General features: G+C 43.5%; 1 pseudogene; it reads right to left on the reverse strand.

Moving 5' to 3' along the window:
• Nucleotides 1-6,122: 6,122 nt before the first annotated feature.
• On the reverse strand, nucleotides 6,123-18,049 carry LOC105875456 (transcription factor Dp-1 pseudogene; annotated as a pseudogene).
• Between the last annotated feature and the right edge of the window lie 1,308 nt (nucleotides 18,050-19,357).

Raw genomic sequence — 19,357 nt, forward strand, 5'->3', positions numbered from 1 at the left:
ATTGTACTAAAATATTAGAATATGAAAGGACATCAACAGATAAAAAATAGGTATAAACCATATATATGAAATGGGACTTATACTCAGAATATATAAAGGGCTCTTACAACTAGAAAAAAATCCCATGACAACTCAATTTAAAAATGGGCAAAAAGTTTGAGAAGATGTCTTTTTTAAACAAGATATACAAATGTCCAATAAGTACGTGAATAGAATAGTACATTCTTAGTCTCTATGGAAGTGCGTGTGAAAACCACAAGGACATATCAGTTCCTATCCATTAGTATGGCTATAATGAAAAAGACAGTGAATAATAAAAGAGGATAACAAGTGCTAGTGAGAAGGTAGAGATGTGGGAACCCTCCTGTTGCTGGTAGGAATGTAAAATGATGCAGTTGTTGTGAAAAACAGTTTGGCAGTTTCTCAAAAGGTTAAATATAGAATTATATGAAGTATATAGAAATATATGAAGTATGAACTTTAATATACATGAATTATAAATCAACAAAGCTGTTACTAAAAAAATAACAGATATGTAGAGAAGGAAGTGTGGAAGGATATGCACTGAAGATCAGTGTTTGCCTTTTATGAGCAGGTTACAGGTAATTTTTTTTTCATATTGGTGCTTTGCTGCATCCTCCAGATAGTCTACAATAGACTTTTATTACTATGGAAATCATAAAATTGGTTATTGTTAGTTGGTTAAAGGAGGCAAAGGTGGAGTTTGGCTGTCTCCGCTTTTCTTGGAGGGAGAGAGATGCCTGAAAATCCATCTCCCAGCTGACATGAGTACCCAGTAGGCCAGAGAGGTCTTGGGGCATGGATGCAGAACTATCTCCTATGAAGTGAGAGGTGTCATAGTCCCCAAGCCGACTCAGTCTCAGGACTGTGTGCTGGGCTGGTTGTGGTAGAAGACGAGCCTGGCCCCCAAGCTCTGGCCACATCTGCCATCTCTCTGCCAGTCCTGATGACGCAGCTGCCTGGCGTCCACCAGAGGAAGGGGCTGCAGTTGTGCAGCCCAGATGCTAATGGAGGAAACAGATCTGCCTTCAAGAATCCACCAGGAAATGAATTCTAATTACTCTGGGAAAGGAGCCTCAAGTCTCCCAGTCTCAGAGCTGCCCTGGGGCATTTTGGAGCAGAAGAGCAGATATGAACACATAAACCTCTTTCCCTGGCTTTGCAGATCCTAGAAGGACACTTAGCACAGCACCTAATTTAGTCTAAATCAGAGAATCCTGCGACTGGAGGACCCTGAAGTTTCGGGGCTCCCCACCTGTTCTCTGCAGCAATACACACAGGTATGGGATGGGATTGTGCATTTAGCACATTCTCCTATGTTGTCCTGGTATTGACAGAGCCCTCTTATTACATGGATAATCTGGAATGTTCCCTGGTTAATTCTATTAACACTTTATATTCATTATTTTTAAAAAGTAAATCATTCTTACAATGACATAAAAAGAAAAACAAAGAGACTTACGTTAGAAGAAAAGGACTCAAAACATTTAACAGGCTAGCCACAGTGGCTCCTGCCTGTAATCCTAACACTCTGGGAGGCTGAGGCGGGAGGAGCGCTCAAAGTCTGGAGTTCAAGACCAGCCTCAGCAAGAGCGAGACCTCGTCTCTACTAAAAACAGAAAGAAATTAGCTGGACAACTAAAAATACATAGAAAAAATTATCTGGGCATGGTGGTGCATGCCTGTAGTCCCAGCTACTCGGGAGGCTGAGGCGCAGAAGGATAGCTTAAGCCCAGGAGTTTGAGGTTGCTGTGATGTAGGCTGACACCATGGCATTCTAGCCCAGGCAACAGAGCAAAACTCTGTCTCAAAACAAAACAAAACAAAACATATAATAGCTAAATGCATTGTGTGGACCATGTTTGGATTCTGACTCAAACAAACCAGCTGCAAGAAGACATCTTACAGCTAATCAGAGAAATTTCAATATAGACAGAGTATTAGGGCATATTGAGAAATTATTGTTAATGCTGTTATTGCAACCCAAAATGCTCTTATTCATGTATTTTGGTACTTGCTTCCTCTTACTACACTAGAAGAAGGACTCTGTCTGTCTCATTAGAGGGAGGTGGCTATAGAGCATCATGGTTCAGTGTGAACCACCCTTGATCACTTACTACATGATCTTGGGTAACTTACTTATTCTCCCTGTACCTGCTTAGTTTAAAAAAATACATAAAATGGGTGAAATAACATAACCCAAATCATGGGTTTGATTTAAAGATTGAATTATCATTTCCAAAGCAGAACAATGTCTGGCACATAGTACACTTATAAGACAAGTGTTTGTTCAGGAATCTTCCAAACCCTGCATCACAATTATATTCTATGAATCCAAAGGAAAGTCTTTGCATAAGGAAAACCCAAGGACAACAGCCCCACCAGGCTCAGGTGGCCCTCGTCCCCAGCAGCAGAGAGTGACAAGCACAGGCAGGGCTGCACAAGCACATACACAACACAAGACAGTGGAGGATCACAGTTCCTGAAGCCAGGCTAGGATCAAATCTTGTCTCTACTACAAGTGAGCTGTGTGACTTTGAGCAAGTCACTCTCAGACTCTCTGTGCCTCAGTTGACACCTTTGTAGAAGGACCCAGAATAGCACCCAGCACGCAGGCTGGAGATGAGCACAGCCAGGGCTCAGCCAGCAGCACCCTCTTCTCAGGGGCCCCAGTACTTAACCCCATCGCTTACGGTTTCAGGTCTGCCGAGTCCTCTTTGCTCTTCAGGCCTCAGTTTTCCCTTCCTCAAAAATGGGAATCTTGGCTAGGTGAAGTGGCTTATGCCTGTAATCCTAGCACTCTGGAAAGCCAAGATGGGAGGATTGCTTGAACTCAGGAGTTCAAGACCAGCCTTGAACAAGAGCGAGAACGAGACCCCATCTCTACTAAAAAATAGAAAAATTAGCTGGGCTCCATGGCAGGCACCTCTAGGCCCAGCTACTCAGGAGGCTGAGGCAAGAGGATTGCTTGAGCCTATGAGTTTGACATGCAGTGAGCTACAACAATGCCACTGCACCCTACCCAGGGCCACAGAGGTAGACTCTGTCTCAAAAAATAAAAACAGGCTGGGCGTGGTGGCTCACATCTGTAATCCTAGCACTCTGGGAGGCTGAGGCGGGCGGATTGCTCAAGGTCAGGAGTTCGAAAGCAGCATGAGCGAGACCCCGTCTCTACTAAAAATAGAAAGAAATTAATTGACCAACTAAAAATATATATACGAAAAATTAGCCAGGTACGGTGGCACATGCCTGTAGTCCCAGCCACTCAGGAGACTGAGGCAGTAGGATTGCTTGAGCCCAGGAGATTGAGGTTGCTGTAAGCTAGGCTGATGCCATGGCACTCACACTAGCCTGGGCAACAAAGTGAGACTGTCTCAAAAAAATAAGTTAATAAAAAAAAAAAAACCACAACAAAAACAAAACAAAACGGCAATCTTGTCTCATTTGCCTCCCAATTAAGAGGGAACAGAAAGGAAAGCGACCATTAGCTAGGCACCTATCCGGAGTCCAAAAGGGGCCTGTCCTGTTGTAAGTGGTGGTGCACAGCGCCGTTTCACGTGGGCGTGGTTCCAAATTTACTCTCCAAGCTACTTTTTCTCAAGAGTTCTGGGGAAAGAGCCCTTCGGGAGCTTTTTTTAAAGCCATGGACTTTGAAACTCAAGATTCAAGAGATAAGGGACCCCCAACAGTGACTGTGTGTGCAGCTGAAGCCCCAGCCACACACTTCCAAACCTGTGCTTGCAGCGGCAATGGCTTTTCCATGTTGCTGATGGAAAATCCACCCTCAGCTCTTCCCGCCAACACCGACCCCAGCTGCAGGATCAAGGAGCCTCCCCAGTTGTGCCACTGGCCAGGCCCCCAGCCCGCCTGAGAGTGGGGACATCCCCAGTGGAGAGCGCTGAACCAACCAACGTACCCCAAAGCTTGGAGTCTCCACCTGACCTGGTGCGACAGGGAGGAAGACACCTCTCTCTCTCGGGCCTCAGCGACGCCTCCCAGACGGCTGTTCCAAGTTCCACAGCACAGCCAGCTCGTTCTCTTCACTAGGCGAGTCCGCAGGGGCTGAATTGCTTCTTGGGGTCCTGAAAGTATTGCAGGGCACGCGGTGACAGCGAGGAGGGGGCTCTAGGAGGCATGGACAGGAGAGTTAGGGTGTCCCAAGCTACTGGAGAAGGCGGAGTGAATCTTGAAACAGGGCGAGCGTCTCAGAAGGGGATGTTGCGGGTGCGGTGTCTTGGAGCTACGACACGTAAGGACTGGGGCGCAGTGACCCCCTCCCGTGCCCGGCACAGTGCCCTGCGTCTTGCACTACCTGTGCGGCCACTAGTGGCGCACGGCGCTGCACCGCGCTGCCTGCCCCAGCACAGACAATGAGGAGCTTTCAGACGTGGCCGCAGTCCTGGGCCGGCGGGCAGGAGCCAGGGCGGGGGGGAAGGAAGGAAGGAGCCGGTTGGCCCCCAGCTCCCGCTACCCTCCCCATCCCCGAGCCAGGGCCCACGCCTCAGAGGAGGGGCGCTGGTCGAGGGCGGACTCAAGAGAGCTCTGCTAAGGGAGGGCACAGGTGGGCTTCGGGGAGTGGAGGGGGGGGGCTCACTGTTTGGCTGAGGATGTGGGAGGCGCTGGCAGTCACCACTCATCCCACTAACTGACCAAAGAAGTTGTCTCTCCCTCCAATCTACAGAGAAGGGAGGCTCTAGGAGGACAAAGGCCCTTGTGAAGGAAATCAAAGCTGAATCTTTCCCCTGTCCGCTCTGTGGGGCATCCTTGCAGCGAAGTGATTTGCAATCCACACCTGGTCCCAAGCTCCCATGCTCAGCCCTAACCAAATCCAGGCACCTTGATGCCAGGGGGAACCACGCTGCCTCCCAGTGCAGTAGCCAAGCTGGGAGGGGGCGAGAGACAAGTGGCCTTGAGGAGCTGGAACTGGAGCTGACCCCTCCTCCTGTCCTAGCCCAAACCCAGAGGCACTGGCTTGATAGCAGGTTAGGATAAATACAGGATACGTTTCAACAAACAGTTTTTTCCCCTTATATTTAACAGGGCAGAGCCCAGGCATCTGAAAAGGATAGAACATCCTGACCTCTTGTAATCCGTTGGGGATCTGAAACAAGTAGTGGCTGCTGGGCGAAGAAATTAGCACCGTCTTTCCTGGTTGTGGTTTGGCAAAATGAATTAAGATCTTTAACAATGGTCTCAAGCTTTTTGAATTGGTAATTCCTTTCTAAAATCTTAAAGGAGTAAGCCAGCAACAAGGATTTATACCCAAGGGTCACAGAAGTGTCCTTCATGATACTAAAAAAATTGGAAAGAACACAAACGATTAGAAGGATGTGTGTCAGAAGGCCAACCGTAGTAACTTCTGGGTAGTTGATTTGCAGACAATTGTTTCTTTACGTTTTCCTTAGTTTTACACAATTTACAAGTTTACCACTGGCCTTTAGAACTTACCTGGTCAGAAAACAACAAAATCTCCTTTACAAAGGATAACGGGGGTGTGGGGTAGGGGGCATGAGGAAAGAATATCAAAGAAAAAGTAAAGAAAACAATTCCTTTATGGATCTAACATAATGGGACCTAAGTGGGACATTAGGGGCATCACCCGATTTAAATAGAAACTGGACTCATCATTTAGTAAAATTAGAACTCTTCCTCTCCCAAAATGTTAAGTAAATTTCTCAAACCCTGACTTGGCTCAGTTGATTTAATTCTGTATATTCCTTACCATTTTTCATGTTGTTTGATTTGGGTAAGAAGCTACCAACACCTGGTATGTAAAAAAATTTGATATTCTCCAGACACGCTTGTAATTTTCCAGCCTGTCTTCCACATGGCATGTAGACTCCACTGAAAACTCATTTACTTGGGGTTGGGCCAGGGGATGTTCGCCAAAGAGCTAACAAAAGCTCCAAGGTCTTTGGGCAGAGCCTTGGCAAAGCAAGGCTGCTGGTGAGTAACTGGGAGAAGTGTGCGCAGCCTCTGCCCTCCCCATTCCCCCCTCCAAATCCGTCCCCTCTAAAAAACAACATGAAACCTCCCGTTCTGAACATTTTAATTAGATATTTACGAAACATCATGGGCTCTTCATACACATTTTGCATTAGAATAATTTAATAAAATGTAAAGCCATGTTTATACATAATCTTTAGCTATCTTTCCATAGCTCATTACCTTTTAGGGATTTAAACCACAAACCATTTTTCATTTAAATATTAAGAAGAAAATTTAAGCATATAAACAGTTCTAGGGGAAAAGGTGTGTGTGCATGTGGTGTCAGTGTCAGGGAATTTTTATGCTTGAATACTTCAAAATAGCTTTGTTTCCAAAATTCTTATTTCGGTCAGCCTGAAAGAAAAGAAGCTTTGAAATAAGAACTGATCTCCAAGGTAAACTGAGGCACACACTGAGGAATGTGTTTGTGAATGGGCATGAAGCATGGATCACAGGGGCTATGTCCTTCCAGTGCCAAAGACATGCTGGGGATCACAAAGCAGGTCCCTGTGTCCTTGGGGGAGACTGCACATGTCCTCAGGAGAAGAATGGGGCTGAACACACAGTCTGTGAGTGCCAGCTCCTGCAGACACTTGCTTGGCCACGAGGGTAATCTGGCTGGACTGCTTGTCATTCTGCTAATGGCCAGACTGGACTGGACTGCCCAGGGTAGTGTCCTCTTTACTCCTTCACTGCTTCTTGTGTCCTTCCCAAAGCAGTCCACTCTGATGGGCAGCTGTCCACTCTGATCCTTCATTAAGAGAAATACAAGTCTCTCGGCTTCCCACTAGCCCTGCAGATAAACTCATGGCTGTCAGGCAGTGGGACCCAATACCAACAACTCCTCTGTCACCCTGTCCTTTTCGGTTAGGGGGGGCTGTCAAGGAGGAGCAGTAGGCAGTGTCTAGGCTGCTGGGTGAGGGCCAGAGAGAATCTGTTGTTACAGTCCTACTTTCCCCACCATTGCTGAAGGGGGTTGCCAATGAAACAGCACTTGTGACTTCAGCCTGCCATTCCAGGGGCACAGACAAGAGGGCAAAAGGCAGGGCAAAGCCAGCCACAGTAGGGCAGGGATAGAGAGGGCTGCTCAGCCGAGCTGATGACAGATGAGTGTCTGTTAGAGCAAGGGCAGGTGTATGGTCCCAGGGTCCTTTAGCCACTCACCCTCATGCACAAGCGTGAGCAGCCCTAGTGTTTGTGCCGGCCCATCCAAAGTTTCAGTCAAAGGCCTCAGCTCTGGAAATCAAACCTCTGAATGGGAAACAGAGATGCCCAGGAGTGGAAAGTGCTAGTGATTTACATATATGTCATAAGAGCCCTGAAAAGAGTAAAAAGTGATTCACAACAGTGAGAAGAAATGCACGCTGTCTCTCAGTTCAGAGAGGAAAAAGGCTTTGCCTGACCCAAGATGGGACTCTTTCCAAGACATCTGAAGTGACCATAATTTTCTCCTGAAATTCAAGGCTAAGGCAGGAAAACAAAACAAAACAAAACAAAAATACCCACCAAAGGCAAATTATGGCTCTGAGGACCCCTCAAGCCTTTCTATAAATTACTTCGTGATAGCTTAGAACATACAAAATTTGTGTAGAGCAAAATTGGAAAGAACTGTTTTTGTGTCTGAGGGGAAAAGCACTGAAGCCCACAGATGTCCACTGGCTCTTACAGAAATGTCATAGGATGGCAGTTCCCAGAAGACAACAGTGAGGTAGCCTTGTTCCTGCTGTGTCTTCAGAAATGGTCTTCTTAGGATAAGTGCTCCTTATACACTTCTCCATGGGGCATTGCGTTTGCAGGGACTGTGGTCACCACCTGATTCTGAAACATGAATATCTTGACTCTTTCAAACACCCAAAGGAAGATGATCAGGATACTGAAATACTGGACCCAGGCAAACTTCATCATGTCCCAGAATCCTGGTTGATAAGTACAGACAGTTAAGGAGTTACACACCACATGCTGCAAGTCAAAATAAATCAAGGTTTAGGTCAGACAGGAAATGGCAAGAATGTTTCAAATACCCCTAAGAAAAAAGGGACAATAAAAGATTATTAAGACAATGAATATGGATCAATCTGACCTAGAAGAACAGCTAAGAAATATGAACAGGAAATGAATTTTTTTTCCTGTATAAACAGCAGACAGATACAGTCCTTTGTGTGGTGTTGTATAACACTGTAGCAATTTCCAATCTAAGGCTTCCCACATCTATTCCTACTTGGGACAATTGAGGAATTTTTCCTTTCTTTTGGGAAACTGGGCTACCACTGTCTCTCTAACAGAATGTATGTAAATTGACTTCCACAGGGTATTGAATGATGGCATCAATCAGGAATGGAGATTCATGGGCCCTGCTGACCAGGAGGATGGTGTTGGGGTCATTCCGAATGGTGGTAACTGCAGTACAATCATTAACCATTAATCCAGGATGAGGATGGTCTTTTGGTTAAAAATATTGAGGGATACAAATATTCATTTATTCCTACAGGATATTCTGCACCATGGAAGAGAAAGAATTTATTTAAAAGTATAGAGAAATAGCATGCAAAGTTGCTTATACAATATTTGTTAAAATATTTGTCAAAATACTTATGTTAAAATATGTCAAATAATTCAGGGTGGGCATGGTGGCTCAAACCTATTATCCCAAAGTGATTCTATACTATGATAATAGTTATAATAAAAAATCCACATAGGAATAAAGAATGAAAGGAATAAAGAAGAAGAAAATGTTGATTTGTTGGTGTTTTTAATTTTGTTTTAACATTTCCTCTATTATTGTAATAATGCTGTTAGTGTATTATATAAAATGAGTACACAACACTGGAATTGCAGTCCTCTCTCTCCTGAAATGTCTGTGTGTACTATCCATGTTGTCTGGTTGCCAAGTAACACCTTTTTCTTTTTGAGACAGAGTCTCCCTAGAGTGCCTTGGCATCAGCCTAGGTCACAGCAACCTCAAACTCCCAGCTCAAGAGATCCTCCTGCCTGAGCTTTCCGAGTAGCTGGGACTATAGGCACTTGCCACAATGCTTGGCTAATTTTTTTGTTTCTATTTTTAGTTGCCTGGCTATTTTTTTCTATTCTTAGTAGAGACATGGTCTCATTCTTGCTCAGGCTGGTCTTGAACTTCTGACCTAAAGTGACTCTCCCACCTCGGCCTCCCAGAGTGCTAGAATTAAAGGCATGTGAGTAACACTCTAGATGCCTTTAGAGAAACCTTTGACCACTGACCAGGCAAACGTGCTGAGTCAAGCATACGCAACGGCCTGAGAGCCTCCTGCTGTAATGAATGAACACGCTCTGCTCTGCCTTCCAGTGGGAAGCTTGGGCACTTCTGTCTTCCTACTGGACTGCCAATGTGGGGTGACTCACTCACATTCTCTATTTCTCTGGAAAAAACCTCAAGTAGGCTTGTATTTTTACAAAAGGTAACTCATCAAGGCAGGGGTGGGATAAATATGGCAATTAATCATCACTAACCTGCTGGCCCACAGGAGGGGTGGAGGAGGGGGTGTTGCAGGTCTAGTTATCAGGACAGAAAGGACAGATCCTGGGTAGTCTGTTGGCTCCCATCACTGAGCATTTGCTGGTTCTGACATTTTGATCATGAAAAGGGCTCCAGTGCTTTTTGTCTCTGTTGCCCCGACGAACCTGAAATGTCCTTGGGCGGTGGCTGAATGCTTCCCACCCAGGACTCACCACCATTCCTTTCCTGGTAGGCAGCAACAATATGGGTGAGGTCATAGTCACAGGCAAAAGGGCTGGTCCCGTTGATCACAGAACCTGGACACAGCAGGAGGATGTGGTGTGAGCCCTCAAGAGGCTTCTCCTCTCTTCTCTCCTCTGTCTACCCTCCTGCCCACCCAGGCTACTGCCACAGAGCCCCCTTCTTGATCTTGGTGGACTGTTCCATTAGCAGTCAACTTTTCTTCATGGACGAATAAACTCTCCTGTGACAATTTAAGTCCCTTTACTCTCAGTCTTTCCCTCTGTGGGGATGGAAATAAGGGTCAATGTCCACCTTTCACAGATTTTAATACCATTTATGAAATATCCCTCTTTACTACAATGGGAGAAATAGTTTCTTTAATTTTTTTATTAGACCATGTTTCCAACTGGTTTGTCATTTCCTTAACCTTCTCTAAATGCTAATGTCTTTATCTCTTTTAAATGCAGAAATGGAAATAGATAAAATGCAAACAGTAAGCATATAATCTCTTAAAGAAGGAAATGGTGTCTTGCCCTATAATATCATATTCCTATTAATGTCATATACAAAATAAAATAGGCCTGGTGTGGTGGCTCACGCCTATAATGCTAGCACTCTGGGAGGCCGAGGTGGGAGGATCGCTGAAGGTCAGGAGTTCAAACCAATCTGAGCAAGAGTGAGACCCTTGCTCACAACAAAACAAAATAAAATAAAAAGTGCCAATGATGAGTTTATACATTTTATGTGTATACAATAAAAAGTGCCATATTAAGTTTATTTTTTTATTTTTATTTTTTGAGACAGTCCCACTCTGTTGCCCCGGCTAGAGTGCTGTGGTGTCAGCCTAGCTCACAGCAATCTCAAACTCCTGGGCTCAAGCAATCCTTCTGCCTCAGCCTCCTGAGTAGCTGGGACTATAGGCATGTGCCACCATGCCCGGCTAATTTTTTCTATATGTTTTTAGTTGGCCAATTAATTTCTTTCTATTTATAGTAGAGACGGGGTCTCGCTCTTGCTCAGGCTGGTCTCGAACTCTTGACCTCAAGCAATCCTCCTGCGTCAGCCTCCCAGAGTGCTAGAAGTTTATTCTCATGGTCCCTCTCACTTTATAACTTACATGGATTGGAGCTAGGGTGGCTTTAAATCCCAGTTTATATGAAACAGTCCTGATTTATGGCTGAAATAACTGGTAACATCCCTCCTTTACTTTCAAAAGTAGCTTGTCCCAATTGATATGGTCCCTCGTGTTGTCAAATAAAGATTTGAAATAAGTGATTGGATGCATGCATTCTGGACTCAGAGGAACAAACGCTGCTGGCTGTTACTTTCAAGCTTTGGGCCTCTGGGAAAATAATCTCTGTGCACCCCCATTTCCTCCCGTGCAACATGGGAGTTCGTTCTTTCAAAAAAATCTCTTAGAGCTTACCAAGTGCCAGGCACTGTTTTAGTCACTGGGGTGATGGTATACAAGATGGCAGTGCTGTTAGTGCTGAGGTAGACAGCAAATACACCAAAAACATATCTTTAGTATGTCAGGTGGCAGTAGGAAAAGTCAGTCTGGGTGAGAGAAGATGGAGAGAGGGGAACGCTTTTTAGAAAGAAGGGTCAGGGAAGGACTGTGCTCAGGGACACTGCAACAGGGACATGCATGGAAGGGTCCAATAAGCAATGAGGATCCCTGGCAGGGGGAACAGCAAGCACAAAAGTGCTGAGGTGAGAGTTGCTTCCTGGGTTGGAGAAAGAGCAAAAAGGCCAGTGTGGCTGGAATGGAGCCAGGGGGACAGTGATAGGATCAGTGGCTGGAGAGCTGGGCAATGACAAGTGTAGGCACATTGGAGATTGCTGTGATGATGAAATGAGATGATATATGTAAACCACTTCACTCAGGGCTAGTGTGTTACCTGTTCAATAAAGTATGACTAATATTACTGTTAAATTATTTTACATGAGCATTTTATATGATCACTTGGAATAATCTTGTGAGTACCAGGGGGAGAGCCAGAGAAAAGAAAGAGAATGACAGAAAAAAAACCAATCTGAAAACAAGAAACAATTACAATTTAGTTATTTCACAAATTCAGACTGTTTCCTCTCTCATACCAGGTGTAAATACAGGTGCATCTTGTCCACACTTTGAAAAAATTCATAGCAAAAATTCCTCAGACACCCTCTTCTCAGCCACCCACAGAGAAATGCTGTTTCTACCTTTCATTCCCCCTCTTCAAAGAACTTGATAAACAGTGACATAAAGAAACAAAGAAGCTGGACAAGAAACATTCTCACGTTGTATTGGACATCTAGGCCACCATAGCTTAGCAGCTGCCTCTGCTGCAACCTCAGGTCTCCATTCACATGTAACCGGGACCCGGGAATGGCAGAGGAGGACTGGAGGAACACCATGCTCTGCATCACAATCGTAGACATCCTCTGAAATCAGCACAAGGAGAGACAGTACCAACTGCCGACAGATATGAAGGTCTCTGGGCTCTAGGAGCCACCAGTCTTAGCTAAAGCCTGACAGGCTCTCACATACCTAGTGTAGCTATATAGGAACCCTGTTGATAGCCCATATAAACTAGTATGACCCCAGTGAAAAACATTCGACTGGCCTAAGTTACATCCCAAACTACACCCCAGGAGAGAGTTTGCAACAGTATGGGTCTTCCTAGCAATCAGAAGGAGGGCTCTATTCTATTGAAAGACAAAGGGAGAGGATGGCCTCCCTAAGGTACCAACTCACGTGCAGTTGGCAGGAGAACGTCAGGATCAGCTGCACACCAAGAACGTGCTCCATAAACTGCAGGGGAAGCTCCAGTTTAAAATGCAGCCTGTCCATTTTCTCATCCTGGTTCCTGTCTTCTTCGCTTGTCCAGGGAACACAAAGAAGGCCAGAGGCCCTGGTACTTAATAGGTCTGTGAAGAATCCACATTACTCTGGTGCAAACTCAATGAACCATTGTCCTGCCATACACAGGCATTATTTCCTTCACCACGAGAAAGAAACATAAACTAAGTGCATCATTATTGGGGAAAAACACAGTGTGCATGGCCCTGAACTTCATACTTGTATCTTTGACCAGTGATCTGGTCAAAATAAATGTGAACTTAAAGTGGAAATAACGACAAACATCTGGATAACATTTATCTCTATCAGTGATCTCATTTGATCTGGTTTATTTGTACTGGTGTTTTTTTTTGTTATAAACATGCTTGGTTTGTACAGAAAATTTAAATAGCAGATACAATTGTCTTCTACTTCTTTGCAAGGCAACTTTTTAAAACAGAAAAAAACTAATTCTAATCATCGTTCATTCCCCAAACAAACTCAACAGAAAATCACCAGGCTCTATTTATACATTCTTACACCACAAGTGTCTTTGCTGCAGATTCTTGATGTTGGACCTCATCCATCATTCATGTCAGGATTTTAAAGCCTTGTGCATCTTTTAGTACCACTCAATAACATGAAAAAGGAAGCTAAGTAAAATTGGCAAAGCAGCAGACCACAGATATTTGATAAATTGTGGACAGGAAAGTAAGGAAACCAGGGAGAGATCTGAGGAGGGAAAAAGACAAATTGCAGCTTAGGCAGTGTATGGCGACAGCATTATGTAGGCATATGAAATGACTAGCAGGAAAGGACAGTTACTGAAAGGTGATCACTGCTGCCATGATTCCTCCACACAACTCTGGATCTTGTGCTACATCCATGGGTTCATTTTGCTTTCCACCATTACCATTATGTGAGGAAGAGATTTTTTGTTCTATTTCAGGCTAATAAGGTCATTGGGGATGTAGATATCTCAGTTTTCAGAACCTTTCAATCATTTCTTTTCTCCCAGACAATAATGTCCTTATCCTAGGCTGTCTGTTACAGAAACCTACCCTCCTCCTACTTCTGTTGGACACTATCCTCTCTGTCCTGTTCCATCAGCTTCCCAGGTGGAGGGGTAGGGTATCTGCTCCCAGGGCTGATGATCAAGTTTCTCAGACAATTATGTACTATAAATTATGACTAGGAGAGAGGAGGCCTTGTCTTCCTGCGAATTTTCTTCAGTTGGTGTCTGGGAAGACTTGGAAAACAATGTTAACTCTCTGTAATGGATCCACGTCTTCTGGGTCTTTAGAGGATCTTTTCAACTATCCTCTTGAGAGAAGATACTGACCAGGAGAGAATTTCCAGAAGAATTGAGAAAACAACACAGTATGGGAGGGAGACAAACTAATTTCATTTCATCTTTACAATAAATGTAAAGCCTTATTAGGTAGGCAGAACAAGTAGTATCCCCATTGCATAACAGAGAACATCAAAGTGCAGGGACGTTAGGGCATTTAGCAAATGGTGAACAAAAGATTTGAGATCAAGTCTTTGACTTCAAATCTGGTCCTCTTTCTAGGACTAAAGTGTCCAGACTTTTAAAAATAATTCAAAGAGAAGATGTGGGTAGGAGAAATCTTGCAAAAAGGTAATGTTAAGGATGTAAGTCTGTATACTTGGCTGTGTGCATACTTTCACTTCAAGTTCACAGAGAGGAGAGATCTGGCAGAGCATCACAAATAGTATCTACCTGTTAAATTGGCTCATTAATCTGTCAAGTACTTTTTGAGGCCCTACTATGTACCAGGCTATATTTCAGATGCTAGGAACAGGAAAGCAAACAAAATAGACAAAGTCTCTATCCTAACAGAATTTACATTACTAGCAGAGAAGGCAAAAAATAAATCAATTTACAAATAAACATGCAACAATATCAAATAATGCTAAGTGCCATAAAGAAAAATGAAGTACACTAAAATCAGAGAAAGATGATGGTAGAGTTTAATAGAAATTTTTACAGAAGATATTTGGTACAACTGGACTTTTTCTTTTTCACTGTCCATAACAAGATAGTATTTTATTTTTATTGATGTGGATGAAGTACAATTTATTTAGCAAACTCAGCAAGAATTGTTAAAGGGGCAAAAATGTACACTTAATTAAAAAAGCAAAAAAGCCCCATAATATGCCGAAATAAAAAAAAAAAAAAAGCAAAAAAGAAAATGAAAACACGAAATCTAAAAAGTAAATAGAGGTTCTGGGTCAGCACAGTGGTATCAAAACACACATTTAGGGAGGGGGGCGGGTATATACATATATAATGAGTGAGATGTGCACCATCTGGGGGATGGTCATGCTGGAGACTCAGACTTGTGGGGGGAGGGGGGAAATGGGCATTTATTAAAACCTTAAAATCTGTACCCCCATAATATGCCGAAATAAAAAAAATAAATAAACAAAAAAACAAAACAAAACAAAACACATTTACAGCAAGTCTTAAAATCCTACAGGAAACAACCCTTGCTTATCAGAGATGCATATCTAAATATAATAGCTTGTTAATATCTTCTTGGGAGTAGGCCAAAAAGAAAGAGAAAACACCACATTAAATAAAAAAGGTTCTCTTCTCTAAACATTGTTTTCCTGAAGCTGAATTTAAAGGGGAAAGGGAGTCTACAAGCCAAGGACATCTGTCTTCCTTGTCATTTTCATTGAAATTGTTGTCGCTGTCCTCCCTCACCTAGGACACAGGAGTGCCCACCATGGAGCTGCTGTACTGAGATACTTTGGAGCTTACAGCTAGAATCCCATCTGCACCATTGGTCAGGTTGATTGCAGAAGGCCTCATGGTGTTGGATGTGGAACCTGTCACTGTAACCATGAACACACTGCCAATCAATCCCTGATCCATTCTGTCACATACAGTTCCAGACATTTTAGTACCAAGGATCTTGCCATTGTAAGGTCTTCAGGGGAGCAGTCCTGTGACTTGAGCCCAAAAGCCACACCCATTTGCTTTAGCACTGCTATGTCATTGTGAATTGCAAATGTGTTGTCAAAATAAAACAAATACTCAAAGTTGTTGGAAATGCTGCAGTTGGTGACGATGTTCTTGCTGGTGTTGACAATGACAAAGGGCAGGTGGATGATCAGGTTGGGCAGGAGTAGCTGGCTGACGTGCTGTTCCACTTGGGGGTTTCTCTGTACCCCGCTCTTGAAGGCAATTTGCTGGAGAATAGGTCCTTGAAGTTGAGACTGTTTCTTTTTTATTCTTTCAAGTCTTCTCAGTTTCTGTCTCTAAATTCTGGCATTCCTCAACCAAGCTGGTGGGCAGACCAATCCATTTGATTTCCTTCTGCTTGGAGATGATGTTCGTGGCCATCAACACATTTAAGGCAACATAGATTCGCCATCTTCTGTTTTTCTGCGCACAGGCTGATTCGTTTGATAAAATATGGTTGTGGCAACACTTAACTATGCAACCAGCTCATCTGCCACTTTGTTACAGGAAGTGGTTCTTTTCCTCCTTACCTTCTCACAGACCTTCATGGAGAAGTGCTGCAGGCCCTTGTCATTCTTCTCTCCTTTCCTGTTGCGTTTCCTGGCAAACCAAGGTGCAGAGTCAGAAGGCTAGTTCTAAGAAACAAAGTGAGCGTTGGGGATGTGCGTGTGTCCTACCATGACCGTACGTGATGCCGCAGGTCTCTGGGGCATACCAATTACCACATACAGGGCAAAGTTGACACTGGACTCATTGAAGGTTTTTGGCAAGAGCGGCTTACCAGGCAGGTTACCACATCTTTTCTAGGACTAAGATTCTAGGACAATTTAGTTCTCTGCTGGCTTCAATAAGAATGGCATTTTTTGCCATGTTACCAGATTCAAGAAATGGATGCCATAATTGTTCACCCTTCAGAGAACAAAAATCATTTTTCCTGGGCTGAGCCTGACTTGTTGGAAACCTGAATGAAGCGAGGTGATGAGGCACTGGAGTGCCGAGAAAAGGGTGAGCCAGGCCAACCGCATGCATTAGGTGCCTACAGGGCTGGTGCTGCTAGGCAGAGTGAGGGACAAGGAAAGAAGGGCCAAGAGAGCCATATAGAAAACTGACAGTGCAAATGGTGCATCTCCCACAAAGGACCTGTCACCAAGCTAGACTCCCACTCCATGGGCAGTCAAGATTGATATGTTACCACTTGGTTCACTGATAAAATCAATCATTTAATTCCGTTTAGTTCAAAATAAGCTTTAACACATGCATAATAGCTATAAAGGAAGGCATCCAAAGAGCTACTACTTCTTTAACACAAATTCTAAGTCTATATCTAAAATCTAAAGGGTGCCTGGCTAAGAGAATTCACAAATCACACCACTACCTTATTTCTATGAGGTCTATGTACAATTTGGAACAATTTTTATATCCACTGATTATCTGATCTGATCCCTCCAAATATCACAGGAGAAAGACAGGTAGTATCCTGCCCTGTATATAAACAGATAAATTGAGGCTGAGTGTATGGAAACCAATGACAAAACTGAGACTAAAACCCAGGTTTGCTGGCTCTTCATTTAGAGCTCCTCATGAGAACCCTAATTTCTAAGATTTTTGGTGGTTAAAGGAGGATAACCTTTTACAAATAATCAACACTAATGAAGTACATAGACAAATGCACTGCAGTCCACTTGTATAATTAAGGGTTGGTCAGAAAAAGAGAAATGAAAACAGTTATTCTAATAGGGAGAATTTAATATAGGGAGTAATCAATCTCCCAATGGTATTAGAAGAGAGACGAGGCACAAAGGGAACGCTGCAGAACACAGAGGGAGTAAATGCAGGGAGCAGCTCCCACACCCAGCGCTGGAGGAGAGAGGGAAGGGGTTGTGAGTGTTAGAACGTAGAGGCTTGAAGGAAACAGGTCTCAAGGAGCTAGGACTCAGACCTCAAGAAGAAGCACTGCCTAGCTGGTGCCAGGACCTCCAGAGCTGGAAGGAAGGACCCCCTAGACGGAACCTGTGGGGCTGGAGGAAAGAGAGACAGTCTTACTTCCTGTTTGCTTCTTGTCCCTGTTTGTGTCACCTTGCCTGTGGTTCTTCACCCTGGCAACTGGCTGCAGTTTCTGCCCACTCCTAGAACCAGGCTCATCATGCCTCCTACTGGCAGAACCAAACGAGGAGCCAGCAGGCAGAGGAGCATGTGGTTTCCAGCATCTCAGCACCAGCATCAGGAAGCAGAGCACAGGGGAGGGTCTGTAGCTGGGACAACACCTCATAACCAACACACCCGACTATCCCAGTTGCTGTGAATTTACGATGTGCCATTGTCTCCAGTGTCCTGACTTGGAACATTTTTCCCATTAGCGATTCCACAGTATCTGATGGTTTGTTTGAATTTTGTTTGGTTTCTGTTTTGTTTTTCATACCTTTTATTTACTGGGCCTTTGTTTCCAGATCATAGCTGGAGACCCATAATTCACCTCTGGTTGTGACTTTCTGGAGGAAATCTGATTCATTGATAGCGGTTTGAAGCAAGTCATTGGCAAATGCAGCGCAATGTTCTTTCTGTTTTGGAATCAGACGCCATGGAACGCTTTTTGTCACATGTTTCATGCCAAGATCCTGGGGGAAAATCTTGGATAGTAGTTTTTGGAATCCCCAGATCAGCTTCTAGTTCTTGCACTGTCGGTCCCTGATCTTTGTTGACTGCAGCCCATACTCATTCAACATTCTCAGGTGTTCTGCTTGTTGCAGGCCTTCAGAATGTGCATCACTTTCAACAGATTCTGGACCATCTTTGAAGCATTTGTGCCATACTTTTATTTGCATTGCACTAATTGCGTCATCCCCAAAAGCCTTCTGAATTCATCCCAATAGTCTCCTTGAAGGAATGTTCAAGTTTAATGCAAAATTTGATGAGGATTTGTTGCTCTACTCAGCTCAGTCATATTGAATGTGACTGCACACAGTACACATGCTCACTCAATGGTGTCTAGTGTCTCACCAACTAGTACAGTGAAGTCATCATTGTTCATGCATGTGCATACCGGTCCACTCTCCTTGGCCACCAGGTTCCATCGATGTCACACAAACCATTCTTATTATATTAACAATGGCTGTATACTTTCAGGACAGACCTTGTATACCTAAAGAAAAGCATACACACCAAAACGCAAATTATGGTTATTTAGGAATGGGAAAATGAAGGATTTTAAATTTTGTTTACTTAAAATTTCTAATTCATATAAAATATACATGTATATATTTAAGCATGAGCCTAAAAACTATTTATTCTCATCCCTGTAACTATATCCTGTAACATGAGCTAAAGCCAAAGCCAAAACAAAAACAAAAGAAATCCCCCCACAAATAGGTTTAAAAATAATTTATGATATCCTATTACTCTGATTCTTATTCAGAAAGTTCTAAAGGAGAAAAAACAAAAACAAAAAACAGAACACAAATCAGGTACTTTTCTAAACAAGAATTCTTGTCAATCCTCAAAGTAATCACACCCGAGTAAGTTGAAGTAATTAATCAACCATCTAGCAATGCTACCAGCCAGGTGATAGCTGATCAGAAAGGAGCAGTAACTCTAAAAGACAAATATTTGGCTTTTCCTAGCACCCTATCTCACAAGCTATTTCTCACAAAGCTTAACATGGCTTCTGTGAAGCTACTGAAATAAATTCTGACTCAGGATTTCAAAGAGTTTAACCAGATAATAGTGGTTTGGAGTGAAAAAAAACCAATAAATGAAAAAAGCACTGGTGGTTAAAAGCCACTCGTTTTTCTTCATCCTACTCAGATGTGTTTCTAAAATG

Source organism: Microcebus murinus, chromosome 20, assembly GCF_040939455.1.
Source record: "Microcebus murinus isolate Inina chromosome 20, M.murinus_Inina_mat1.0, whole genome shotgun sequence".
NCBI classification, from domain to species: Eukaryota; Metazoa; Chordata; class Mammalia; order Primates; family Cheirogaleidae; genus Microcebus; species Microcebus murinus.